This window comes from Dasypus novemcinctus, chromosome 12 (genome assembly GCF_030445035.2).
Source record: "Dasypus novemcinctus isolate mDasNov1 chromosome 12, mDasNov1.1.hap2, whole genome shotgun sequence".
Taxonomy (NCBI): Eukaryota; Metazoa; Chordata; class Mammalia; order Cingulata; family Dasypodidae; genus Dasypus; species Dasypus novemcinctus.
In genome coordinates, this window is record NC_080684.1 from 78,872,213 (window position 1) to 78,899,620 (window position 27,408).

Consider the following 27,408-nt stretch of genomic DNA (forward strand, 5'->3'; position numbering starts at 1 on the left):
ATAAGGTTCCATAAGGGTCTTCCAGTTCTCCTTTTCTTTCTGCTGTGGGCAGCGGGGACGGGGTTGGATGAGGGGTGGGGTAGAACTCTGGAAAAATATCTGTGGCAGAAGGAAGACACATGCGTCATTACCAACATCAGAAAAAGTACAGTGGCCCCCTTTGGCTTGCCCAGACACCCCATCAGCCCACCAGCATACACTGCAGGTAAAGAACCCAACTATTCGCTTTTCCTCCCTGGCTGCCTGAAGAACTCCAGCCATCACGAATGACACTGTAACTATCCGGACCAGGAAGTTCATGACTAACAGACTACTTCAGCAGAAACAAATGGTCATCGATGTCCTTCATCCTGGGAAGGCAACAGTACCTAAGACAGAAATTCGGGAAAAACTAGCCAAAATGTATAAGACCACACCTGATGTCATCTTTGTATTTGGATTCAGAACCCATTTTGGTGGCGGCAAGACAACTGGCTTTGGCATGATTTATGATTCCTTGGATTATGCAAACAAAAATGAACCCAAACACAGACTTGCAAGACATGGCCTGTATGAGAAGAAAAAGACCTCAAGAAAACAGCGAAAAGAACGCAAGAACAGAATGAAGAAAGTCAGGGGGACTGCAAAGGCCAATGTTGGTGCTGGCAAAAAGTGAGCCGGAGATTGGATAACAGAAGGAGTAAAGATTCTTCAGTGACTTGATTGGTGATTTTGCAGATTTTTCACCAGAGGATTAATAAAACTCTAAAAATTTTGATATGTTTGGTTGTTTGAAATACATTTGAAGTTTACTGGAAATGTCAGTCTGCTGTTATGGCAGATTTAGATTGATGCTCAGGGTTCACCTATTGTCCCATTAAACATTCAGTGAAAAAAAAAAAAAAAAAGAACCCAACTATTCCAGCACATCCTTCTAGCCACACATCTCAGAAAATCCAGAGAGCAAAGTGACAGTGTGGCAGGGGGCTGAGCATCTGCACCAGGGAAGGGCACGTGCTGTTCAGTCCTCCCCACTTGCTGGTCAACTGCAAAAGCTCCATACCTCAGAATATTCAAGGGAAAGATGTCACGGAATTTACCTGTCATGAGGACTACTCTAACTCAGCATCCAAGAAAACCTCACAGCCTCTGTGTGGACTTCTGCTGGGAACCACCTAGTACCTGCGTCAGAAAAATAGGGAGAAAATAGGGAGAAGAGCAGTTTCCTCACAGAAATGTCACTTAGGGTCAATGCAAGCGGCCCTAAATGGGTCATTCTGGGCCTGTCCTTGAATGAGGTCTCTTTTTCCATTACACAATCATAGAACTTCAGAGCAGAGAAGGCCCACGGGGGCCCAGGGAAGTGGGATAACTTACCGAAGTCCATGGAGCATGGAAGTGGCTAAGCCAAGACTAACACCCAGCTTTATCTACACAAACTGAAAAATACAGTTGTTGTGGATCACAGTCGTCCTCTTCATTAACAAGCACGCCCCTACACCAGAAAGTAAGTGATCACGATGGGAATATGGGGATATCAAGGGAGTTAAGAATAAGGATTCTGAGCCCATGTTAAGGTTTGGAGTTCAAATCTAGTTCTGCCTCTTAATTCCTTAAACTCAGTTTCTTCATCCTTCATAAGGGGCTAGTAACAGCACCAAACTTGTAGGGTTTTCTGAGGATCAAATATATTAATATAGAGCATTTCTAGAATAGTGCCTGTATCAGTCAGGATATATCTAACCAACAGGAAATATCTAAATACATATATTAAGAGAGTTATAAGGCATTGACTCACAGGATTGTGGGGGCTGGCAAGTCTGAATTCATAAAGCAGGCCAGAAGCTGGAAATTCCATGAGAAGGATGTTTAATTCTTGAGTCTGGAGACTCAGGAAGAAGTGGAAGGTCTAGTCTTGAGGCAAAATTCCTCCCAATAACTAGAACCCTCAGTTCTCTCTTAAGACCTCCAACTGGTTGGATGAGGCCCACCCACATTATTGAGGGCAATCTCCTTTAAAGTCAACTGATTATATATGCTAGTTCCATCTGTGAAATACCTCCACAGTGACTAGACCAGTGTTTGATCAAACAACTGGACACCACGACCTAACCAATTTTCCACATAAAATTAATCATCACAGTGCCTGATGTAACTACTATATAAATTATTATCATCCTAAAACAAAAGGGGATTGACAGTAAAAAGGTTGGGGATTATATGAAAAAAGGTGGAAAGAATATGTGGTAGAATATCATTTAACATCCAAAAGCATAAAGACATGTCAGGGTCATGTTAACAGTGTTTAGTGGGAAAACAAAAGCAAAACAATGACATGTTTCAAAACATTTAGTAAAGTATGACTCAATTACGTTAAATAATCATACCTAAACATCCTACCTCAAAAAAAGAGTGAAAGAAAATACATGAAACATTAATAGTCACTCTCTGGGCAGTGGAATTATGAGTACTTTTATTGTCTTCATTATTACTTTTCTCTATTTCCCAAATTTTATGCATAGACATGTATTACTTTAGAAATAAACAGGTTTTTTTTTGCTTTACTTTTTTAACAAATCAGTCTTATTGGTACATATCAATAAAGCACACAATTCATCCAAAATGTACAATCAATGGTATTTGGGATAATCATATAGTTGTGCATTCATCACTTCAATCATTATTATAGCTTTTTCATTATTTCAATATTAATAATGATAAACAAAAAATAGACAAACAAGAAAATTCCTCACCTCTCCTCAATCTCGCTATTAAATGTAGGTTTTTAAAAAATTAATTTATTTATTTATTCCCCCCTTGCAGCTTGCTTGATGTCTGCTTCTCTGTGTCCATTCGCTACGTGTTCTTCTGTGTCTGCTCGTCTCCCTTTGTTGTGTCATCTTGCTGTGCCAGCGCTCCGCAGGCATGGGCCATCAACTCTCCACGGGTGCAGGCCAGCTTGTCTTCACAAGGAGGCCCCGGAACAGGAACCCAGGGCTTCCCATATGGTAGATGGGAGCCCAATCGATTGAACCACAGCCGCTTCCTTAAATGTAGGTTTTAAAAGTTGTTTTGGAAGAAGAAACATGGCACCAGGCCAGGTCTCAAGAGGCTTAAAGGCTATTAACACAGCAGCCACAACAGGGTGGGTAGAACCCCAAGAAGTGATACCAAAGAAAAGCAGGTTCTTGTCTGATGCACTTCATTAATGACCAATTCCTGAGACATCAGGGTTTCAAACAGAGAAAGAATTTATTTGCTTGCATATATAGCAAAGGAAGAGAGTGGCCCAAGGGCCCAAAAACTGCCTCCTGCAACTGCAGTAATCCTGATAGTTTTATAATATCCAGGCTTAGCAGTTTATGCTGAGAATTGGGATGGGGCTGGCTCAGGTTCCTTCACTAATAAACATTAAAGGGGTAGTGGATGTGGCTTAGGTGGTTGAGCGCCCGCTTCCCACATGGGAGGTCCCAGGTTCGGTTCCCAGTGTCTCCTAAAAAAGAAAAAAGGGAAGAAAAAAAAATCCACAAACAACAAGCAAAACAAGCGAAAATAAGCCAACTCAGGGAAGCCAATATGGTTCAATGGTTGAGCACCAGCTTCCCACATACCATCCCCGGCCTCAGTACCTCAAAAAAAAAAACACAAAAAAAACAATCATTAAGGGGCTGACCAGGATGGATGGGGGTAGGGAAGGGTAGGTACAAAACCAGTGTGAGTCACAAAGTTATTACAATCACAAGATGATCATTATCAGAGATCAAGGCATCTGGGGATAGTAGGAGAACAGAATGAGGCCAGGTACAAGGTTTTTCTTAGGGCTTTCAAACAGGGGAGGGTGGAGAGGTTAACATTTCAACAGAAATATTCATATCAAGGGTAAGACTAGTTTGGTACAACCATAACCAAGGGTATGGTCAGTCTGGGATAATCACAATAACAAGTACACATGAGGGTGAAGCCAGGCAGAAGTAACCATAAACAGGGGCGAGACCATTCTAGCTAGTTTCAGTGATTTCAGATATTAACTTTCAGCTATTCTATAATATACTGGAAAGAGAAAAAGCATCTATATAACAATTCAGTAATCATGATCATTTGTTAATTCTTAACTCTCAGGTACAGAAGCAGGGTCTCAGTTTGCTAAGAATGTCAAGGGGAGAGGAACTGTGTTTGGGAAGAGAGAGCAAAAGTTTGGGGGACTCAAACCACCAAACAAATGAGAAAAACTATGCCTCAGAGGATTGGGTCAAGGAAGGGCAGAGCTCTGTAAAACTGGAATAAATTTCAAAGAGCAAAGAAAATGGGAGTGACAATTTCAGCAGTCCTGAGTTTAAACAAGATTACAAAGGCCTGGGAAAAAAAGGAAAAAAAGAGAATCGTGGAGAAAGCTAATCAGTAGCCAACTTTTTTTCTATCTGAACAGAAGACCAGTTCACTAAAAATTAAAAAAAAAAAAAAAAAAACAACACAAGGCTAAGACAGGTCATCTGAGGACTTGGAGTTCCCAACTATCCTACAGATCTCAGCCCATTCCCTGAAACCAGGAATAACCAGAAATGTCTTTTTTTTTTTTTAACATTCAGATGGAAAAACAGTTCTGCTGGCTCTGAGGCCATTGACAGACACAGAGCCAAGAGAAAACTCCCTATGGACTCTAAGAAAACAGAGTTAGCCCAGCATCTTTCTCTGCAAATCTTCTTGCTTGTCTTCAGTTTCCACCTCTTCCAGCTTGAGTTCCTGGCTTGCATGTTTTGCAGAAACTCCTTATAATTCGTATTGAAGAGGTGGACATACAACAGACAGAAAAGCAGGACAGACCGAACAGAAAAACAGAAGATTCAGAACACACAAGAGAGAGCAGCATCGGGGGCCTCCCAGGTCCTTTTTTCACTGCCCTCTGAGAAGCCTCCTACCCTGTGATCAGCTGAACAAGTGCCCTTCCCCCAACTACAGCCCCTCTGCATCTTTCCCATCAGCTGCCCTTCTGGCATAGTAACCTAGGTTCCTGGGACCAGATTAATCCAGATCACTCGTGCATTTCCCTTATTTCATATATGAGGAAACCCCGAGGCAGAAAAAGAGGACTCTGTGCCTGTGCCATCAAAGTCACATGAAACAACATACTATCCCAAGACCAACCAATTCAGGGACTTGCACAATTCTTTGTAGTGATTGAACCAGGACAAAAAGGTAGTTCTCCTAATGGTTGCCCCTCCCTTCAGCAATCCTCACTGCCTGCAAGCTGGACTGCACTCCAAAAATTTACAATCCAATCCCCAGGCTCCTCCGGGCAGATGTCAACATATAAAATAATCCAGAAGGCTAAGTTAAATTAAGATGTAAATGGGGAAGCGGATTTGGCTCAACGATAGAGCATCTGCCTATCACATGGGAGGTCCAGGGTTCAAACCCAGGGCCTCCTGACCCCTGTGGTGAGCTGGCCCACACGCAGTGCTGATGCGCGCAAGGAGTGCCGTGCCACACAGGGGTGTCCCCCGCATAGGGGAGCCCCAAGCACAAGGAGTGTGCCCCGTAGGGAGAGCTGCCCCATGTGAAAAAAGCGCAGCCTGCCCAGGAGTGGCGCCGCACATGCAGAGAGCTGACGCAGCAAGATGATGCAACAAAAAGAGACAGAGATTCCCGTGCCGCTGACGACAACAGAAGCAGACAAAGAAACAAGACACAGCAAAAAGACACAGAAAACAGACAATCGGGGGAGGGGAGGGGAATTAAATAAATAAAAATAATAAATCTTTAAAAAAAAAGAAAAAAAAGAGACACAGATTCCTGATGCCGCTGACAGGAATGCAAGCGGACACAGAAGAACACACAGCAAATGGACACAGAGAGCAGACAACTGGGTGGGGGGGGAGGGGAAATAAAAAATAAATCTTCTTTTAAAAAAAGATGGAAATGGACGAAGGTAACTCCTAATTTCCTCTAAGGGACAATGATAACAAGAATCATCATCTCTATAAAAAATGTGGCCCTTCAATTATGGACTGTCAGGGCCTATGAAGGGCAAGTGGAATTTTCAACATGGGGACCATGCTACCTCCTGCAGCTACAATACCAGTGTGTATTGTACTCAGGTGGTTGCCATGGCTAGCATGTGTTTATAGACTCTGCTGCCACACTGCCTGGCTTCAAATCCTGGCTCCACCACTTACCCCCTCTGTGATGCCTGGCCAGTGTTTTAACTTCCTCTATCTCAGTTTCCTCATTTGATGGTGAGGGCTGTTAAAGCATCTCTCATCTTTAAAAATTTCCAGGAAGTCTGCATTCCAGTCTACCAAAGATCAATGGCAGGCAGTCTCACCTTCCTATTCTAAAGTCTTTCCACTCGCCTTAAAACTAGACTTGAACTTTATCGCAGGCAAGACAGACCCCTCTGTCAGGATGCAGAGATGAACCATGATTGGGTTCAACCAACCAAGGCTTTCTCCTTCCCTCTGGCTATTAAACACAAGTACTTGATTAAGTTTTAACTAATGAGAAGTACAAAGAAGTCTGCTGGAAAGGGCTTCCCCTCCCAATAGAAAAATAAAGGTTTTTGCAAATGTAGCAGTTTGATATTATTTATGAATTCCAAAAATAGATATTGGATTATGTTTGTTAAATGGTTTGTTCCTCTGGGCATATTAGATTATATTGGATTCAGAGGTTTCACTTTTACTTGATAAATAATGATTAACGCTTTGACTGAGTCACATCAGTAGGATGTCCCCTTGGTGGGTGGAGACTCACAGAGAAACTGCACCACAGAAGGGAGGTTAGAGTTTTGAGCTGGAGCCCAGGAAGTAAGCACGCAGGAGAAGAACACAGAGGAATAGAGACAGCTCCACAGACACGGCAGAGGCCCCAGGAAGAGAGATGAGCTGTTCACCTGATCGTCTAGAGCTGACCTTGTAGAGAGAAACAAGCCCAAGCCCAGAGAGAATCAAGCCCCAGGGAGAGAGACAAAGCCTAAAGAGACTGATGGCTCACAGCAGATATTGGAAGAAGCTAGGACCATTGAGCCTTAAGAGGAAGAGGAAGGCTGAACATCAGCAGCCATCCTGCTCCAACACATGGCAACAGACTTTGGTGAGGGAAGTAACTTAAGCTTTATAGCCTGGTAACTGTAAGCTTCTACCCCAAATAAATACCCTTTATAAAAGCCGACCAATTTCTGATATTTTGCATCAGCACCCCTTTGGCTGACTAGTACATCAAAGGAAGTATTTTTTGCCCCTTCTACTGCCTTAAGCAATGCAGACTGAATGATTGGTGCTGCAAAGCTAATCTTGTAACCATGGGGACAGCGCCAAGAGGGTCAAGGAGACATGAGTCCTGAGCTCTAACATTGTCTATGTGCCCATGCCACCCTCCACCTATCCAAGGAAAATGTACCAATATCTCTATGTTGTTCCAATATCATATCATCATGATGTTCCAGTATCAGTATGAACTCATTTATTGCCATACACACACACAAACACATTCATACTGTTTGATAAATGTACCACCCTTATGTGGTTACAGGAAGCTGTGTGAAGGATACACAAAAATTTTCTATACTATATTTGCAACTCTTTTGCGAATCTATATTTCTAAATTTAAAAATTTAAAAGCATAACCACGTCACCCCAAAAAAGAGAAAGTGATGCTCCAGAAAGTTGCATCATGCTTATTCTAAGACTTGAGGTCTTCTTAAACACTTAAGGTACCTAGTTCCTCCAAGTTTGAGAAACATCAGAGGATCTCCCAGTTACCAACTATTTACTGATAGCACAGTCATGATGATTACACCTCAAGAAGGAATACGTACAATCTTAATTATTTAGTTGAACCTTTATACCAAGGATCTTGTCTAAATTTCAGTATACAGGAACCAGATGAAAATTGTGATAAGGATGTGAGCATGGCAAAGTTCCAGCCTCTGGCTTCTGGCTGTGTTCCTACTACTTGGCAATTTGCTAAAACCTATATAGAATGGTAACCAACACATCAAAAGGACAAATTCTGTGTTTGCATCAATATTAATTCATTTACAAAGAGTTCTGCTTTCCCCTCTCCTAAAATGCTTAGTGCTACCTGAAGAGATAAGCTGTCACAACTCATCCAGTCATGTGAGAGAAGATAAACCTTCCCAATAATCTCAAAAGAAAACACTTACTTAAAGGCTCACATCACCTACATACGTACCTTTTGCCTTCAGAGTTTATGTGGATAATTTATTTTTAATTTTTTTTCTTTATTAGAGAAGTTGAGGGTATACAAAACAACCATGCATAAAATACTGGATTCCCATAAACCACCCAATCAGCAACATCTTGCATTGGTGAGAAACATCTGTTACCACTGATGATAGCATATTTGGTTTAACTTACAGTTCACTGTTGTGTAGAATAGGGCCATAGGATTTTTAAAAATTCTGTTTCCATATATACCCTCTAACCTTTACCTTTTCAATCAAATAAAGAAATATATTTCAGTGTATTAACTGCATTCAAATTGTTGTGCTGCCATCAACACCATCCATTACCAAAACATTTCCATCATTCCAAATAGAAATCCTGTACATTTAAGATTTAACTTTCCATTCCTAATCCCACTCCATCCCCTAGTACCTATGTTCTAGATTCTGGCTCTATTAATAGAGTTTGCTTATTCTAATTGCTTAAAAACAGTGAAATCAAAACAAAACAAAAACAAAAACAAAACAGTGAAATCATACAATATTTGTCCTTTTGTGTCTGGCGTATTTCACTAACCATGATATCTTCAAGGTCATCCATGCTATTGCACGTGTCACAATTTCATTCCCTCTTTTCTTAAAAAAAATCAATTTTATTGATGCATATTAATAAAGCACACAATTCAAAGTGTACAATCAATGGTATTTGGGATAATCACAAAGTTGTGTATTCATCTTCATTCCATTTGAATGCTGAATATTGCATGTATATACCACATTTTATTTTTCCATTCGTCAATTGATGGACATGGGTTACTTCCACTTTTTGGCAATTGAATAATGCTGATGTGAACATCCATGTACAAATATCTTTTGGAACCCCTGCTTTCAATTCTTTGAGTACAGACCTAGTAGTAGGATTGCCCTGTAGTTCTACCCTTAGCTTTCTGAGGAAATGCCAAACTGTCTTCCACAGCAACTGCATCACTTTACATTGCTACCAGCAATGAAATGACTGTTCCTATTACTCTGTATCCTCTCCAACATTCATTAATTTATGTTTACTTAATAGCAGCCATTCTAATGTGTTTGAAAGGTATCTCCTGGTGATTTTTATTTGCATTTCCCTGGTGGCTAATGATGTTGAGCATCTTTTTTTTAATTTTAGGAGGTACCAGCACTTGAACCCAGGGCCTCGTACGTGGGAAGCGGCACTCAACCACTGAGCTACACCAACTCCCCTTGAGCATATTTTAATGTGTTTTATGGCCATTTGCATATCTTCCTTGGGGACATGTCTATTCAAATCTTTTGCCCATTTTTTAATAAATTGGGTTGTCTTCTTATTAAGCTGAAGGATTTCTTTATATATACTAGATAGTAATACTTTTTCAGGTACATGGCTTCCAAATATTTTGTTCCATTGTATAGGTTGGCTTTTTACTTTCATGATGAAGTCCTTTAAGGACCAAAAAGTTTTAAATTTTGATGAGGTCACATTTATCTATTTTTTTGTTGTTGCTTGTGCTTTGGGAATAAAGTATAGGAAACCATTGTCCAACAAAAGGTCCTGAAAAGGTTTCCCTATGTTTTCTTCTAGGAGTTTGATAGTTCTAGCTCTTATATTTAGGTCTTTCATCTATTATGAGTTGATTTTTGTTTATGGCATAAGGTAGGGGATCTTCCTTTTTTTTCTTTCTTTGCAAATGGAGATCCAGGTTTCCCAGCACCATTTGTTGAAGAGACTATTTTCCCCCAATTGAGTGGTCTTTGCCACCTTATCAAAAATCATTTGGGGGAGTGGGTGTAGCGCAGTGATTGTGCACCTGCTTCTCATGTACCAGGCCCCAGGTTCAATTCCTGGTATCTTCTAAAAGAAAAAATCATTTGGCCATAAATGTGAGGGTTGGTTTCTTAGCTCTTAATTCTATTCCATTGGTCTATATGTCTGTCTCTGTGCCAGTACCATGCTGTTTTGATTATTTTGGTTTTGTAATAAGTTCTAAGATCAAGAACTGTAAGTCCTCCAATTTCACTCTTCTTTTACAAGGTGCCTTTAGGTATTTGGGGCCTCTTATCCTTCCATATAAATATGATGATTGTCTTTTCCATTTCTCCAAAGAAGGCTTTTGGAATTTTTATTGGGATTGCATTGAATCTATAAAATCCAAAGGGGTAGGACTAACATCTTAATGAGATTTAGTATTCCAATCCATGAACATGGAATATCCTTTCATTTATTTAGATCTTCTTTAATTTCCTTTAGCAATGTTTTGTAGTTTTCTGTGTATAAGTCCTTTAAATCCTTGGTTAGATTTTTTTCCTAGATGTTTGATTCCTCTAGTTGCTATTGTGAATGGTACCTTTTTCTTGACTTCACATGATTTCCACTGCTTATATACAGAAACATTACTCATTCTGGGGTGTTGATCTTGTACCCCATCACTTTGCTGAATTCATTTATTAGCTCGAAGAGCTCTGTTGTGGATTTTTCAGGATTTTCTCTATATATGATCATATCATCTGAAGGTAGGGAAAGTTCTACTTCTTCCTTTCCAATTTCGATATCTTTTATTTCTTTTTCTTGCCTAGTTACTCTGGCAAGAACTTTCAGTACAATGGTAAAAAACGGTGATGACAGTGGGTATCCTTGTCTTGTTCCTGATTGTAGCAGTTTGATATGGTTATGAATTCCAAAAATAGATATTGGATTATGTTTGTAATCTGATCTGTACCTGGGCCTGATTGAGTTATGATTAGGGCTTTAATTGGGCCACATCATTAGGGTGTTGAGTCCCGACCCCTTGGTGGGTGGGGACTCAGAGATAAAAGGCATGGCAAAGGACAGAGTTGGCGCTTTTGATGTGAGAGCTTTTAATGATGGAGTTTTGATTTTGGAGTTTGATGCTGAAGACTAAACTGGAGCCCTGGTAAGTCAGCATGCAGAGGAAAGAGAAGCCAGCCCCAGGAAGGAAGGAACCTTGAAGCCAGAGTAAAGCAAGCCCCAGGAACACAGGAATCCAAGAAGCCTGAACCCTCACAGATGTCGGCAGCCATCTTGTTCTAAATAGACGTTGGTGAGGAAGTAGCTTATGCCTTATGGCCTGGTATCTGTAAGTCCCTACCCCAAATAAATACCCTTTATAAAAACCAACCAATTTCTGGTATTTTGCATCAGCACCCCTTTGGCTGACTAATACACTGACCTTAGAGGAAAAGCTTTCAGCCTTTCACCACTAAGTAGGATGTTAGCTGTGGGTTTTTCATACATGCCTGTTATAATGCTTAGAAAGTTGACTTCTATTCCTAGTGTTCTACGTGTTTTAATCCAGAAAGTGTGCTGTAATTTCTCAAATGCCTTTTTTGCATCAGTTGAAATGGTCATGTGGTTTTTTCCCCTTCATTCTGTTAATGTGGCATATTACATTAATTGATTCTTTTATGTCGAACCAACCTTGTAGGTAGTTTGTGTGTTTCTAAGAATCTGTCCATTTCATCTAGGTTATATAATTTAATTGCATACAGTTGTTCGGAGTATCCATTTATACTCCTTTATTATTCCAGCAGGGTCTGTAGTAATGTCCCTGCGGTCACCCCTCGGGCTGAAGTGTGGTTTGCTGGTCTGGCGGGGGAGCAGCCGCGGCAGGCCAAGCCGCTGCCCCCATAATAGGGTGGCTGGTCGGACTCACCGCCACCCCTGAAGGAAGCTCGGCATGGGCGCAGAGTGCCCTCGGGTCTCCCCTTCTCGGCAGCCATGCTTCCGCGGCCGCCCCTCCTCCCGGATGGCGCCACCAGATGCCTGTGGGGCGGCACCCTTCTTCTTCTTTCTCCCTGCGCAGGCGCAGGGCGGAAAATTCCAGTCTGCCCTTTTCCCCTCCCCCGACAGCAGCAATAGCCAGGCGTGGGTGGAAAAATCCAGCCCGCCCTTTTCCCTTCCCCCAACAGCAGCAACAGCCAGGCGTGGGCGGGAAACTCAAGTCTGCCCTCCACCCCAGCAACAGCAGCCACCAATCCCTAAACCCTGCCCCTTCCCCCAGCAACAGCGACAGCCAATCCCTAACCACCACCCCTCCCCCGTCCAGTACCGCCCACTGACCTTTCGCCGGCAACCAATCAGAACAGGGCGTGGCTTCGACCAATCAGCCTTCCCCAGCCCCTATAAAACTGTTGCCTCTCCCTCAGTAAAGGGGACTTGCGTGTTTACCTTGTCTCCGTGGTAGTTCTTCTGCCGTGCGCCCTCCAGTCCTGAGAGCCCCCGACAAGGGCCTGGCCTCCCTTGTCCCCAGTTCGTCGCCTGCTTCTCCGGGCGACCCCTTCGTCGCCTGCTTCTCCGGGCGACCCCTTCGTCGCCGGCTTCGCCGGGCGACCCCGTCAGCCGAACCGCGCAACCCCTTGTGAGACCGATCCCTCGTCTGCTGCCGGACCGACCCCTCATCCCAAGCGGGACCGACCCCTCGTCCAGAGCTGGACCGACCCCTCGTCCGCAGCCAGACCCCACCTCTACCGACCGAGCAAGCCGCCGCAGCTGGCGCCCAACGTGGGGCAGAGCACCCCCACCGCCACCGACTGAGCAAGCCGCCGCATGTCCCCTTTTCATTTCTGATTTTCATTTGTATCCTCTCTCTTTTCTTCTTTGTCAGTTTAACTAAATGATAGTCAATTTTATGAATCTTTTCAAAGAACCAACTTTTGGTTTTGTTGATTCTCTCTACTGTTTTATTGTTTTCTTATTTCCTCTATCTCCACTTTTATCTTTGTTATTTCCTTCCTTATGCTCACTTGGGGCTTAGTTTGTTCTTCTTTTTCTAGTTCTTCCACTTTTGAGATTAGGTCTCTGATTTGAATCTTTCTTCTTATTAATGTAAGCATTAAGAGCTATAAATTTCACTCCCAGCAATGTCTGCACTGCACCCCATAAGTTTTGGTATGTTGTATTTTCATTTTCATTTACCTCAAGATATTTCCTAATTTCACTTCTGATTTCCTCTTTAGCCCATTGGTTGTTTAAGAGTATGCTGTTTAATTTCCACGTATTTGTGAATTTTCCCTTCCTCTGTTACTGATTCTTAGCTTAATTCCATTGTTAGGGAATATACATTACGTGATGTAAATATTTTTAAATTTATTGAGACTTGTTATCTATCCTGGAAAATGGTCCATGTACACTCGAGAAGGGCATGTGTTTTGTTTTTGTTTCGTACTGTGTTCCATATATGTTAGGTTTAGTTGTTTTAGTATATCACTGAAATCCTCTACTTCCTTACTGACATTCTGACTAGATATTCTATCCGTTATTGAGAGTTTTCTGTTAAAGTCTCCTACTGTTAATATGGAACCACACATTTCTCCCTTCTAACCTGTCACTATTTTCTTCATGTATTTTGGGGTTCTGCTATTAGGCACATATATAATTGCTAAGTCTTCCTGTTGAATTGTCCCTTTTATCAGTGTATAATGGCCATCTTTGTCTCTTGTTAACTTTTTTTACTTAAAGTCTATTTTATCTGATATTAGTATAGCCACCCCAGCTCTCTTTTGTTTACTTGAAAAGTATATTTATTCCATTCTTTCACCATCAGTCTACTTGTATCTTTGAATTTAAGGTGAATCTCTGGCAGACTGCATACAGTTGGGTGGGTCATGTTTTTCTATCCATTCTGCAAATCACTGCCTTTTGACTGGAGAGTTTAATCCATTTACATTTGAAGTCACTACTGATAATACAGGACATTCTTCTGACATTTTGCAATTTAGCCTTTGTCAGTCTTATACTTTTTTTGTCTCTCACTTTGTTAATGTCTACTTTTATATTTTTTGTGTGTATTGTACTATATTGAGTGCCTTCTCTTTTCTATCTGGATATATTTTTCATCTATTTTCCTTGTGGTTATCATGGTTTAAGTTTATATTACCCCATAAATATATAATAATATTTGGTATGATACCAACTTAACTTCATTAGCATGCACATATACTTCCCCTATTCCCCTCTGTCTCCCTACTATTTTAGTTTATTTGTTACTACTTGTATCTTTGTACAATGTATGTCCAAAAATCTAAATTTATCATTATTTTTCATGCACTTGCATTTTAGCATCACAGGAAGAAGTGGAGCTACTTTTCAAACAATACACAATACACTAGCATTCATAATTACACAAATGGTACCTTTACACAAGTCTTTATTTCTTTATGATGCTTTGAACAACTGTCTAGTGTCCTTCCCTTTCAGTCTGAAGAACTCCTTTTACCATTGCTTGTAGGGCAGGTCTAGTGATGACGTAAACCTCAGTTTTGTTTATCTGAGAATGTCTTAATTTCACCCCATTTTTAAAAGAAAGTCTTGCCAGATAGAAAATTCTTGGCTGGAAGTTATTTTCTGTCAATACTTCAAGTATTTCAACCCACTGCCTTCTTGCCTCCATAGTTTCTGATGAGAAATCAGAACTCAATCTAATTAGGACTCCCTTGTATGTAACACTTTGCTTCTCTCTTACAGCTTTCAGAACTCTGTGCTTGTCCTTTGCATTTGATAGTGTAATCAATATTTTTCCTTAGGTTTATCCTGTTTGGTGTTCTCTAAACTTCACGGATGTGCATACTCATGTATTTTGCTGAGTTTGTAAAGTTCTCTGATATTTCTTTTACCATTCCTTCTGCCCCTTTCTCTCTGTCTTCTCCTTCTGGTACCCCCATAATGCATATTTTGATGCACATGTCCCATAGCTGTCTTGGGCTATTTCACTATTAAAATAGTATTTCTTTTTTTCTTTCAACCTGACTCATTCCAAGTGCCTTGTCTTCAAGTTCAATGATTCTTTCTTCTGTGAACTCTATTTTGCTCTTGAAAACTTTCTGGGAATTTTTTGTTTCAGTTATTGCAGTCTTCAACTACAACTACAGTAGTCCTGTTTCATTCCTTTTTAAAGTTTCTCTTTACTTAGACTCTCATATTGTTCATTCATTATTTTCCTGTAGTTTTATCTCTGTACTTTCCTTCATCCCCTTAAGCATTTTTAAGATAATTTTGCTAAAGGGTTTTTTTGGTATGTCCACATTCTCATTTTTTTCATTGGTGTTTTCTGTAGTTTTAGCCTCTTCTTTTGGATGGACCATCATTTCCTGCTTCTTTGTCTTGTACTCTTTTGTTGCACAATGTACTTTTTTTTTAAGATTTATTTATTTAGTTTATTTCTCTCTCCTACCCCCGCCTCCGGTTATCTGTTCTCTGTGTCTATTTGCTGCATCTTTTTCTTTGTTAGCTTCTGTTGTTGTCAGTGGCACCGGGAATTTGTGTTTCTTTTTGTTACATCATCTTGTTGTGTCAGCTCTCCGTGTGTGCAGCACCATTCCTGGGCAGGCTGCACTTTCTTTCACGCTGGGCGGCTCTCCTTACGGGGCGCACTCCTTGTGTGTGGGGCTCCCCTGCGCGGGGACACCCCATCATGGCACGGCACTCCTTGCATGCATCAGCACTGCGCATGGGCCAGCTCCACACGGGTCAAGGAGGCCCGGGATTTGAACCGCAGACCTCCCATATGGTAGACGAATGTCCTAACCACTGAGCCAAGTCTGCTTCCCCACAGTGTACATTTGAATATTTTAAAATGTTTAACTCTGGGATTTACTCTCTGGGATGTCTGTTTCTTGGTTTTGCAACCAGCTGGTAATAAGATACAGATTTTCTTTAACTTCAGCCCTCCTATCAAGGAAGTCTGTCCAAGGCTACTAAGCAGGGTATTCCCTATCTTACTGGGTCTCTGTCTTGTGCTGGGATTTTGCTTCTTAGTTGTTTTGGAGTTTCCCTGATCATAGGAATTTTGTTGTTCCCTTTCTTTCCCAGGGGACAAAGCTCCCTCTCCCAGGTATAGGAAGCGGGCAGGCCTTTGTCCCAGATTGTCTGCCTCTATAGTTTTTTACACTCCTTTTGTTGTCTTACACTGCTTTTGCCTGGAGGGAAAATGCTGGGAGAGGGTCACCCCAAGGAAGATTTTCCCAATTCAGTCTTCACCAGCCAAAACAGGGCCAGGGACTCATGAAGGTGGCACAGACCAGCTTCAAAGTGTCCCATGGAGGGGGTTTAATATTTATTTTTGTGGAAAGACTGATTCCTGGAGTACCCTACTCTACCATCTTCCCCAAAAGTCTATTTCTGTAATTTTTAGGTAAGGTTTTTTGGCTTTGGGTTTATCTCTATTTTTAAGATGTAGTAGTAGATCAAGTGCAAAAATGGCTCCAAATTCACCACCGCTCCAGTATCGACATCCTTTAGTCAATGTGACTGTGTGGCTCCTTCTATCAAGAGAGGGAAATTTATTTCCCCATCCCCTGAATTTGACCTGGGCTTGTGACATATTTTAGTCAGAAGAAAGAGGCAGAAGTGATGGTGCCAGTTCTGAGCCTGGGCTCAAGAGGCCTTGTTCACTCTCTTGGAGCCCTGCTCTATAGTCATGAGATCAAACCAGAGCTAGCCACTGCAAAATGAGCGAGCATGTGACATAAAGATAAGCCATCCCAGCTGAGGTCACCCTGTCAGTCCGCACTCAAACCATCATCTGACTCAGATATATGAGCAATCCCAGTCAAGAACAGAAGAACTACTTACCTGAGCCCTGCCCCAATTTTTTATTTAGCAGAGTTATGAACTAAATAAATAGCTAAGTCACTAAATTTTGGTATAGTTTGTTACACAGCAACTGAAATAAGTGAAGTCTATGATTGTAAAGTTAATTTTTCTGGCCATAAGAGTATTACTTATTAGAGAAAGTTCAGCAAATATAGAAAAAGAGAAAATTACCCATTACCTACCACTAGAAGAAAATGAATTCTCAGGTGTATTTCTTCCCAATCTTTAGTATGTGAATGTGAGTGAATTAAAATAGGAACAGTTAAGTTATAATTCAATATCTTGATTTTCCCCCCACTTATATTTTATAGAGTTTTTCTTATGGAATAGTCTCTGAAAGCACAATTAATGATTTCCTAATATTCTGTTTATTATGAATATACAACACTTAAACCTATGCCTTATATTTTTACAGTTTCTATAAGTACATAACAATTGATAAAGGTTTTTATTATTGTAAGTAATATTGTTCATTTGAGCACACAAAGCCTTGTCAATTTCTATGAATATGTCTTCAAAATAAACTCCTAGAACTGGCCTACACACACAGTCTTCCTTGCTGGTTCAGCCCATGTAGTTCAGTTGTTCACCCTACACTTTACCATGTGTTCAGATGACAGACCACTCCCCAAAGGACAGAGAAGAAAATCTTGACTAGTCTAAGCTATGAACTGCAGGCCAGTCCAACCCACCACCCTTTTGTATGACCCATTTAATGCAATTCTAGCGTCTGAGAGAGACCCCAGGTTTTCCTTATAAAAAGATACCCATGCAGGAAGAAATGGTTACTTTTCTCAACTCTACTACTGTAAGGATGTGACTCTTTGAACTGAAGAAGCCATCTTGTGACTAACAAGAGCCGAGCCTGAGGGGAAAAACCAATACATTGAAAAGAGCAGAAAAGGAAAAGGGAAAGACTCTGTGTCCTTCATGATGTTCTTGAGCCACTGAGTTCTCTAAGAAAACTCTACTTCTGGACTGTGAGATAATAAATCTAAACTTCTTATTGTTTAAACCATTTCAGCCATGTTTTCTGTTTCAGGCAGCCAAAAGGACAGTGATTCTTTCAAGGCTTTCCTCCTACATTATCAAATTGAACTCCAGAAACATTATAGCAATGAATCTCTTCACCAGCACTATGTGATCACACACAAAATCTATAAAGTAATTTGAAGAAAATGACAAATTTAGAATATTGGATATTCTAACATCCAAAAATATGATGTAGTTCTCATTTATTCTTTTTCTAAAAACATCTTCTAGTAAATTCCTTTGCTTATGTAAGTCCAGCAATGTGTTACGAGAGTTTTTCTATGAGTTGTATGCTGTTTGCTGCCATTGTAAATGGAAGCTTTTCCCCCTTTGTATTTAAGAAATTCTTGCAGGTATATAACACATACCCAGCAGTTTATGGAACTCTCATTAATTCTAGGAATGATACATGTGTTTGCTTTTATTGGTATGTAATTGTTGCTTGTAAATAAATATATATATTTTTTCTTCATACTAGCAGCAATATACAAATAAATGTTTCATGCTTCATTGTACTGGCAACCAATTCCAGAACAATAATATTATCTTGTTACTTTGTTTCTTTTTTAAAGAAATTTAATAGGACTCCCTAGTGTTTCACTACTAACTGTGATGTTAGATGCTGGTTTAAGATCTAAGTATATGTGTGTGTGTGCACAGGCATAAATTTTTTTCTTGGTTTTAAATATCCTTATTCATGTCTATCAGTTTGAGATTATTTTATGAATCTCAAAAAGAGAAATATTATGTTTGTAAACTAATCCATCCTGTGGGTGTGAAACCCTTTGACTGGATTACATCAGTGGGGCATGGTTCATGTGGGGTCTCTGCCCTCTTGCTGGGTCTGATATAAAGGGAGACACAGAGACTGAGATGGGCAGAAGACAAAGAAAGCCAGCATATTTGGTTCTGTAATGTGAGAGAGAGGACTGCTTAAGCACAAAGCCCCCAAGAGGCTGGGCCCATGGAGCAACTCAAGAGGAAACCAGCCCTGCTACATGCCTAATAGCTCACATCTGAACTTGAAGAGAGAGTGGAACAGCCAAGACAGACATAGGAGTCCCAGAAAGAAACAAGCCCTATGCCTGGTTGCTCAAAGCTGAGCTCTAAGAGAGGGCAGATTCTGGAGGGGAAGGGAGAGACCTCCAAAGAGGGTGGCGGCCATCTTGTTTCACCATGTGGCAACAAGACCAGGATCAACAGTAGTGACTTTGGTGAGAAAGCATCTCTTGTGGTGCCTTGAATTGGAAGTTTCATAGCTTTGGAACCATGAGCTTTTACCCCCCAGATAAATACCCTTTATATAATCCAACAAGTTTCTGGTACTTTGAATTGGCAGCCTTTTGGCAAACTTAAAACATCATGTAAACAATATTACCCTATTTTCCAGAGTATTCCTTCTTTAAATTAAAAATGGTTAATGAGACTTCCAGTTAACCAATATGGCAGTAAGATACTCTAGAGTACTGTTTCTCCACAGACTCTTCAAACAACTAGTAAAAACTGACAGAGCCATCTTCTTCAAATTCCAGAAAACATTTAAGGGTTCCAGTAATTGGGCAAGTACCAAATCAAGAAAGTGCTCTTTTAAAATTGTAGGAGGAGGAAGAAGAACCGGCTCGGGTTGAGCTGAACAGAGAGCTAGAGCACAGAGTGAGAGAGCCGGGCCACCTGCCCACCAGCTGCTGTCACTACCTCCCTCTGCAGGCAGGTGCCCCAGTCAGGGCCCAGCACTCTGCCCCAGCCCCTCGCAGGAGGCGGGGGGGGGGGGGGGGGGGGGGGAGGGGGGGGAGGCTGGGGGGAGGGGGGTACACAGACAGGGAGAGGGAGGGGGAGAGAGAACAGACCAAGTGAGTGACCATGTACGTGGATTGAAGGGAAGTCTCCTGCCCACCCCTTCGCCTTCCCTTCTTTCCCCATCTCCACTCCCCACACACACCAAGGAGCAGCACCAAGTCAGCACTGGAGGCCAAAGTCAGCAAAACAGAGCTCAACTCCAACCACAACAGGGCTGACAAAACCTCAGGAAAAGAACAGAAGGAAGCAGTTGAACATATTGATGAAGTAGAAATGAAAAAGACAGACTGCATAAACAAGCCAGTGAGGAGATTCTGTAAGTAGAACAGAAATACTATAAATTTCACCAACCATTCTTTCAGAAGAAGTCAGAATTGATCGCCAAAATCCCAAATTTCGGGTTAACAACGTATGTCAACCATCCACAAGTGTCTGCACTTCTTAGGGAGGAGGAGGAGGAAGATGAAGAGGTGCTGCATTATATGACCTGAGTTGAAGTGACAGAATTTTAAGATATTAAATCAGGTTACAGAATAGGTTTTTATTTTAATGAAAATCCCTACTTCAAAAATAATGTTCTCTCCAAAGAAATTCACCTGCATGAGAAGGGTGATCTGTCCTCAAAGGCAACTGAAATCAGATGGAAATCTGGAAAGGACTTGACACATTTAAGTCAAACAGAGAATAAGGCCAGCAGGAAGAGGCAGCATGAAGAATGAGAAAGCTTCCACACCTGTTCACTGACTCTTCTGATGCAGGTGCAGATGAGTAAGGAGAGGTTATCAAAGACAATATTTGCCCAAATCCATTACAATACTATTTGGTTCCTGATATGGATGATAAAGGCGGAGAAAGAGAAGAAGATAATGATGAGTGAGAGGAAGGTGAGTAGGATGAAGGAGATGACTAATGAACACTGATGGATCCCAACCTTTCCTTTTTAATTTTCTCCAGTCGCTAGGAGTAAGTTAGTCTTTTTTTTCCCCCTCTTGTGCTCAGTCACCTTGTTTTTGAGGTCTCTCTTCTCTCCTTTTCACTGTGGTTCTCAACTTATTTTGGAGGAAATACCTTGAGAAAAATGCAGTGGGAAAATAATCTCTACCTCTTTCTGTTCCAAATTCATTTTTTTCCCATTCTGTCTCAACAAAAACTTTATGGAATCAACACACCACCGTGTTCTGTAGGAAAGAAGAAGAACCTCTGCTGAAAGCTGGAGGGAGCCAGGCCTCTGTGTAGCAGTGCATAGAATTCTGGCTTTTTTCCCTCCTTTCTCTGTAATTGGGCTCTGAAATTACACGGTGTCTCTATTTGAGTATGGATATTTAGCATTTACTAACTTGCATCTGTCTAGTTTCTCTTGTTTAGAAACAAAAAAAAAATTTTTTGATGGGGTTATAGAAGGTCAGCAAAGGGTGGGTTTGAGCTGTTTGGGTGGGTTAAGTGGGCATTTTGACAACATGGCTTCTCCTTTGGCATGTTTAATTGTGCTGGTTAACGGACATTCTTGCAGTTAAAGACGACACTTTTAAAAGAAAATTCTCTAGGGAAGCGGACTTGGCCCAGTGGTTAGGGCGTCCGTCTACCACATGGGAGGTCCACGGTTCAAACCCCGGGCCTCCTTGACCCGTGTGGAGCTGGCCCATGCGCAGTGCTGATGCGCGCAAGGAGTGCCCTGCCATGAAGGGGTGTCCCCCATGTCGGGGAGCCCCACGCGCAAGGAGTGCACCCCATAAGGAGAGCCACCCAGCGGGAAAGAAAGTGCAGCCTGCCCAGGAATGGTGCCGCACACATGGAAAGCTGACACAACAAAAAGAAACACAGATTCCCAGTGCCATTAAATAGGATAGAAGTGGTCACAGAAGAACATACAGTGAATGGACACAGAGAGTGGACAACTAAGGGGGTGGAGAAGGTGAGAGAAATAAATAAAAAATAAATCTTTAAAAAAATACATCAAAATATACAGTGTCAGGGGGTGAATGTAGCACAAGTGGTTGAGCACCTGCTTCCCATGTAGGAGGTCCTGGGTTCAATCCCCAGTACTTCCCTTAAAAAAAAAAAAATAGTAGTGTGCAAAAAAGGCTTACAAGACAAAGAAATTGAAAATGATGACCCCCTCCAAAGAAATAAGATAAAAATTCAGAAACCACGAATAAAAAATACCAGACTTTGGACAAACCAAAGATTTTTTTAAAATGCTCTTGAATATGCTCCAAGAGATAAAGGAAAATGCAGAATAAGAAGTAAAGGATAAGAAACAATAACATTATGAGAATCTCGACTAGGATTCAGAAAGTTTAAAAAGGAACACTGCAGTTGAAGACTATAAGGCTGAAATAAAAAATTCCCTAGGGGGTTTCTTTCAACAGCAGATTGGAGCTGACAGAAGAAAGAATCAGTGAATTCAAAGACAAGATGATTTAAATGATTCAGATTAAGAATCAGAGAGATAAAAGAATGTGAAAGTGACCAGAGGCTAAGAGACCTGTGGGACACAATGAAGCATACCAATATATGCATTATGGGAGTATCAGAAAGAGAAGAAAGAGAGAAGGGGGAGGAAGGAATATTCAGAGAAATAAAAGCAGAAAATGTCCCAAACTTAACAAAAGACATGAATATATACATTCAAGAAAGCCAAGGAACCACAAATAGGATAAACTCAAAGAGAATGTCAACCAGATAATTACCAGGGACAAGGAAAGAGTTCTGAAAGCTACAAGGGAAAAGTAACGTGTTATGTACAAGGGAGCCCCAATAAAATTAGGGGCTGAATTCTCATCAGAAACCCAGGAAGCAAGAAGGCAGAGGGATTAAACAACTAAGCATCTGAAAGAAAACAATTTCTAACCAAGAATTTTCTATTCAGTAAGACTTTTTTCAAAAATGAAGGAGAGATTAAGACATTTCCAGATTTTTAAAAAAAAAAAAAGGAAAAAAATCTGAAGGAGTTGTTGACCTGCCCTACAATCAATGCTACAGGGAGTTCTTCAGACTGAAAGGATACTGAAAGTGGTATAAAGAAACAAGGAAATAAAGAAATCCAGAAATCCAGTAAGGTAACTGCTTAATTTTAAATGCCACTACTATTATATCATCTTTTTTTGGTATGTAACTCTACTTTCTACTTCTAAAAAAAAGTGAAAATGCATAGAAAGTAATGATAAACCTATGGTTTGGGACTTACAATGTATAGGTATATAATTTGTAACAAGTACAACAAAGAGCTGGGGGTAAGGAAGGTGGTTGTTTGTGCTATGGAAATTAAGTTGGTATCAAATCAATTAGGATTGTTATAGATTTAGGATTTTAAATTTTAATCCCATGGTAACCACAAAGAAAATATCTGAAAAAATATATACAAAATGAAATGAAATGAGACTCAAAATGATACATTACCAAGAAATCAAGTAAACATAAAAGTAGGCATTAATGGAAGAACTGAGGGGGGAAAAACAAGTAAGCTTTAAAAAAACCAAACTGAAAAATGGCATAAGAAATTCCTACAGTATCAGTAGTTACTTTATATGCAAATAGATAAAACTCTCCAGTAAAAAGGCAGAGACAGAATGGATAAAAAAGCACAACCCAACTATATGCTATTTAAAAGAGACTCACTTTAAATTCAAAGACACAACTAGGTTAAAAGTGAATGAATGGAAAAAAACATATACCATGCAAACAGTAACCAAAAGAGAGCTGGGGTAGCTATACTACTATCAGATAAAATAGACTCTAAGTCAAACACCGCTACAAGGGACAAATAAGGTCATTATATACTGATAAAGGGGCCAATTCAATAAGAAGACATAATAATTATAAATATATATGCAGCTAATGATGGAATCCCAAGATGTATGAGGCAGATATGGAGAATTAGTTCTACATTCACAATAGAAGACTTCAACACACCACTTTCAATAATGGATAGAACATCTAGATGGAAGAACAATGAGGAAATGGAAGACTTAAACACGCCTACAAACCAACTGGATCTATATACATATATAAAACACTTCATCCAACAGCAGAATACACATTCTTCTCTAGTGCTCATGGACCATTTGGCAGGATAAAGTATTTGTTAGGTCATAAAACAAGTCTTAATAAATTAAAAAATAATGAAATCATACAATGTATCTTCTCTGATAACAATGTAATAAAGTAAGAAATAAATAACAGAGGGAGAAATGGAAAAATGTGCATATATGGGGGAATTAACACACTCCTAACCAACCAATAGATGGAAGAAGAAATCACAAGGGAAATTAGATAATATCCTAAGGCAAATAAAAATGAAAACACAACATACCAAAACTTATGGTTGTAACAAAGGCAGTGGTGAGAGGGAACTTATAGCTCTAAATGCTTGCAATCAAACTTAAGAGCCCAAATCAGAGGCTTAACCTAATAACTGGAGTAACTGAAAAAAAGAGCAAACTAAACCCAAAAGTAAGCATGAGAGCAGAAATAACAAAGATTAGAGCACAGATAAATGAAATAGAGAATAAAAAGAGAGGAAAAGAGAGGGGGGTGGACTTGGCCCAGTGGTTAGGGCGTCCATCTACCACATAGGAGGTCTGTGGTTCAAACCCCGGGCCTCCTTGACCCGTGTGGAGCTGGCCCATGTGCAGTGCTGATGCGCACAAGGGGTGCCGTGCCACGCAGGGGTGTCCCCCGCGTAGGGAAGCCCCACGCGCAAGGAGTGCGCCCCGAAAGGAGAGCCGCCCAGCGTGAAAGAAAGTGCAGCCTGCCCAGGAATGGCGCCACACACACTGAGAGCTGACATAACAAGATGACGCAACTAAAAGAAACAGATTCCTGTGCCGCTGACAACAATAGAAGCAGACAAAAAAGAACACACAGCAAATGGACACAGAGAACAGACAACTGGGGGGCAGGGGAGAAGGGGAGAGAAATAAATAAAAATAAATATTTTAAAAAAAAAGAGAGAGGGAAAGAAATCAATAAAATCAAAGGCTGGTTATTTTAAAAGATCAATAAAATTGACAAATCTTTAACTAAAAAGATAAAAGAAAAACGAGGGGATGTGAAATTGGAAATGAAAGCGGGGGGGGGGGGTATTACTACAAACCCAAGAGAAATAAAAAGGATTGTATAAGGATACAGTGAACAACTACATGCCAATAAATTAGATAACTTAGATGAAATGGACAAATTCCTAGAAACATACAAATTGTCCACACTGACTCAAGAAGAAATAGAAGATTTCAACAGACAAATAACTAGTAAAGAGCCTGACTCACTATTTCAAAATTTCCCAACCAAGGAAAGCCCAGGAATGGATGGCTTCACTGGTAAGCTTCGCCGGTGAGCTTCACCAAATATTTTCAACACAAAATAATACCAATCCTGCTCAAAAGCCTCCAAAATATTAAAGAGAAGGGAACACTTTCTAATTCATTCTATGAGGCTAGCATCACCCCTAATACCAAAGCCAGATAAAGATACCACTTGATAAGAAAATTACAGACCAATAGACTTTATGAATATAGAATCAAAAATCCTCAACAAAATACTAGCAAACCAAACCTAACAGCATATTAGAAGAATTACATGAACAAGAAACATGATTGAACACCAGGAATCCCTTCCAGCACAACCCAGGACAACTCATCAAACAAGATCATAGCTACAGTCACACCAAATTCACAGCAGATCAGCTGAAAATTCTCATTGACACTTTTAACCAAAAACCTTATCTGATTTATGCCACTAAACAAAAACTTCCTTTAGAAATTAACACTGAAGAATCTAGAATCCATGGGAAACAGATGTGGTCAACCATATAGGAGGTCCAGGGTTCGATGCCTGGTGAAGGCAAGCTGGCCCGTGCAGCAAGCTGGCTCATGTGAAGTGCTACCCCATGTGGAGTGCTGCCCCACGCGGGAATCCCACCCTGTGCAGGAATGCCACCTCGTGCAGGAGTGCCAGCTGATACCGAGAGCTGGTGCAGCAAGGTGATGCAACAAGAGACACAGAGGAGAGAGAATAAGAAGACATAGCAGAACAGCGAGCTGGCACAAGAGGATGATCACCTCTCCCACTCCAGAAGGTCCCGGAATCGGTTTCTGGAGCCACCTAATAAGAATACAAGCAGATACAGAAGAACACACAGTGAATGGACAGAGAGAGCAGACAACGGGGGGGGGGGGGGGGGGGGGAGGTATAATAAATAAATAAATCTTTAAAAAATAAAAGTCTATAATCCAGATTTGGTTTCAGAAATGAAGAGCTAGACTCTCATTCCAGAGAGGAATAGAACCTGAAGAGGCCTTAGAATTAAGTGAAATCACAGGCAAGATCACCCTACAGAGGTTCAATATAGAAAAGCCAGACGGTGCCATACCTCCTACAACTCTTGCCAATTATGCACTCTCATCAAGGCATGTAAAAACAGCCCTTACCCTGAGATTGAGTCCAGAGAACAACTTGATAAAGAAATTAGGGTTCCAGAGTCAAGAGTCCAAATTTGGTTTTAAATCCAAAGATTTAGATTCTATGTCCAGAGAAATAGAACCTGGTGAGGTCTTAGAACAAAGACATGACCATGGACAAAAATCTCTGAGAAGAGAGTTCAAGGCATAGAAGCCACACAAAAGATCACCAACCTCACTAGAAACTGTTTTATTTCTCTGGAACCAGAATGAGGGAGCAGAGAAACAAATTCAGTGTATCTCCAAAAATCACCCTTGGCCCCAAATCTTTCTCACTCTGCTGGGAAGGCACCATTCCGCTGAGACTACAAGTTGAGAATCCTGGAAATGGGTAAGCAGTACTTCAAGAGGCAGAGGTAATTCCAAGAGGTGTTCCACAGCACTACTGACCCAGTTCGGCTCTAGAGTTCAGCAGAGCTTGAGAACGGTGAAAATAAAAGTAATACATACCATTTTGCAATTTGTCAGAGTAATAAGTGATTCAGGCAAAAATCATCAGTGTAAGTAAAAACTTTGAAGTGAATTCTTTCTGAAGAACAAGATATATACTGTTTCAAAGAATCTCCTCACAGATTACTTACTAATTACAAAAGAAAAATTGATAAATTTTCAATGGAGAGGGAAACGGACTTGGCCCAGTGGTTAGGGCGTCCGTCTACCACATGGGAGGTCCGCGGTTCAAACCCCGGGCCTCCTTGACCCATGTGGAGCTGGCCCATGCACAGTGCTGATGCACGCAAGGAGTGCCCTGCCATGCAGGGGTGTCCCCCGCGTAGGGGAGCCCCACGCGCAAGGAGTGCACCCCGTAAGGAGAAGCCGCCCAGCGCAAAAGAAAGTGCAGCCTGCCCAGGAATGGCGCCGCCCACACTTCCCGTGCTGCTGACAACAACAGAAGCAGACAAAGAAACAAGACGCAGCAAATAGACACAGAGAACAGAGAACCGGGGGAGGGGGGTAATTAAATAAATAAATAAATCTTAAAAAAAAATTTTTTTTTTCAATGGAGAAAATTGGAAACTTCACCTTAACCAAGTGCTGGAAATTCAGTTCATCAACAATAACACAAACTCACATGAAGTGCCTTCTGATGTGAAGCATCTAAAGAGGACACAATATTCTTTCTGTCGTATTACCTCCAAAAGTGCATAAATTTAATTTAATCATAAGGAAACACCAGACAAGCAAAATTGAGTGATATTCTACAAAGTAACAGATCTGTACTCTTCAACAATGGATTGAATAACTGTAGTAATAATGCAAAGTATGCTAACTCAGGAAATATTTAGAGAGTAAGTCTTCTGAAGACTATCTTCTGTAAGTAGCATGTGCTACCA

At 40.8% G+C, this 27,408-nt stretch overlaps 1 protein-coding gene and 1 pseudogene across 3 annotated transcripts in view; one reads left to right on the forward strand and one right to left on the reverse strand.

Annotated features, from left to right (window-relative positions):
- The window catches only part of LOC101446108 (protein SET-like), a 37,242-nt pseudogene extending 16,734 nt beyond the window's left edge, over positions 1-20,508 (forward strand).
- Positions 1-27,408, reverse strand: part of TMCC3 (transmembrane and coiled-coil domain family 3) — a 332,700-nt gene that overhangs the window by 265,025 nt on the left and 40,267 nt on the right. The gene's annotated exons all lie outside the window — the stretch shown is intronic.